General features: G+C 38.7%; 1 pseudogene; it reads left to right on the forward strand.

Annotated features, from left to right (window-relative positions):
• LOC134251349 (purine nucleoside phosphorylase LACC1-like) lies at positions 1-1,686 on the forward strand (annotated as a pseudogene).
• The last annotated feature ends 572 nt before the right edge of the window (positions 1,687-2,258 follow it).

Genomic DNA, 2,258 nt, shown 5'->3' on the forward strand with positions numbered 1-2,258 from the left:
ATGAGGGTGGGTGTTGGGATGCACTCTTACCGAATTAAAGTAAAGGCGTAATTTAATGCCCCCGTAATCGAATATTTGAGGGTATAAAATTTTGCCCTGTCCGTCCGTCTGTTTGTCTGCAACAACTTTATTATTGCCCATAACCTTTGATTGGTTGGAACTATGGCTCTCATATTTCAAATGCTTATTTCTTGTGACATGACCTTTCTCCGGGTACCAACATATCTGACCTCTGATCTGCAGTCTTATCAAATTTTGCAAAAATTTACTTTAGCTTTGTCCATAACTTTTTGAACAGTTGGTGCTAGGGCTTAAATATTTAAATTTTGATTTTTTTATGACAAAGCATTTTCTTTGCTGTCTATAATTTAACCCTTTGACGTTGAATGTTGACACACATTTAAAAACTTAAACTTAGGCCACATCTTTTTAATGGTTATTGCTTGGGCTTTCATGTTTCACAGGTACATTTCCTTTCTTTAGGTTACATAATCTTTTATCTCTTGACCCTGGAGTTTGATTTGCATTTGAGAAACTTCAACCTTTTCTAAAAGCTGACGTACGGGGGCATGAGTGTTTCACAAACACATTTTGTTTTTTCTAGCAAAAATGGGAACAAAAGTTAAAAGGATAAGGTTCTTGAAATACAAAACACATATTTGAATGCCAGATTCCATTTTGCTAAAAATCATTTGGACAATGCGGCGTGTCCAGAAATAAATACTATTATAAACACAAACAACAGATGAGATTCCTTTTTCAAGTATTTTTCACCCCAGCTGTTAACTGAAATGTTGTTGCAGTTGGCGAAGATATATCAAGCAGCAGCGAAACGCTAGAGAGTACAACCGAATTCGAAAGCCTTCGGGACTATCTGAGCAAGATGAAGACTTCTGACGAAGTCAGAATCCTGTAGTAAAAGTCGATCCCAAAATGGCCAAATGACGTATTTTACCACGGCTTTACCACAAGAACGGGAGGCATATCTCTACAATTCCTGGAATGAAGTCCCTAAATATGCTCTATACAACAGCAAAGAGGGACCCATTCATTATTGTTCAAGAAAACAGGCGCCGTTTGACATTCAAAGCAAATTTTGATGTAGATACTCTCTTTGTTGCAAAGGCTGTGCATGGAAATACGGTACACTTGATGGAAACAGACCCCCCGGAAGATGGTTATGATGGTGTGACCCACCGATATATTTGGAATCACGTGTGCAGCGCCTGGTGCAGATTGTGTCATAATTCTTTTTGCAGATCCTTTACGACGAGCTTATGCAGCTGTTCACTCAGGGTGGAAGGGGTCCGTAGCAAATATACCCTCAGAAACGGTGAAGACGATGAGAGGTAAGTTCGGAGGCCAAAACAAAGATATTTTTGTTGTCATGGGACCTTCCTTTTGCAAAAACTGCTTTGACTTTGGAAAGGACGGCATCAAACAATTCGAAGACATAAACCCTCGATGTGTCTTAAACAATAACTCAGAAAAAAAATCCTACCGTGGATCTAAAACTAGCAATCCGTACTTTGTTGGAATACGATGGAATTTTACCGGAGAATATTGATCGACACTTCGTCCAGTTTGTGTACCGTTGAACACCCAGAACTGTTGTACTCATACCGGAGGGACGGCCGACCGTTTGGAAACCAGATTGGATTTATTGGCCTGAAGTCATCATCGTAGAAATGTCAAGGTGCCCATGGGCATGCCCCTTTTAATTACAAATGAGGAGTGTATACGTATGATGTTGCATTGAGTATATATTTCAGATGGCAAAAGTATATCTTTGAAATTTAAATTAACCTGCATCATGTATATGAAAATGCACACACATTTTTTTTTGCGGGGGGGGGGGGGGGCTAGATAAATGTAACTTCGACTGTTAAGAATATGAAATGTATTAAATTAAAAAAGATGATTGTAATCCATACAACGTGATCTTGTCCTGTCTTTCTTTTTGGGGGTGGGGGGAGTGAACTTGGTAAAAGCGCAAATATAATGCTTATCGCTAAGGGGTAAATAACGGATAATTAATGGAGCTTTTGAGTGGTGACTTTCGAGTTCTTTGGTTCCAGGGCTGCTCATTTTAGCTCCAAGTTTGCTATACTTGTTCCAACTTACTGTACGCTACGCAGAAAAGTTGAAGACGATATATACCATGATCTCAAATACCACAAACAAATGTGAATGTCGTTAGACCAAGAATTTTTATACAATCTCAAAAAAGATTATTAGAACATTGTTACCTTCGAAAT

The sequence above is a fragment of the Saccostrea cucullata genome, unplaced genomic scaffold (assembly GCF_032062105.1).
Source record: "Saccostrea cucullata isolate Sc308-1 unplaced genomic scaffold, CSIRO_AGI_Scuc_v1 ctg1295, whole genome shotgun sequence".
NCBI classification, from domain to species: domain Eukaryota; kingdom Metazoa; phylum Mollusca; class Bivalvia; order Ostreida; family Ostreidae; genus Saccostrea; species Saccostrea cuccullata.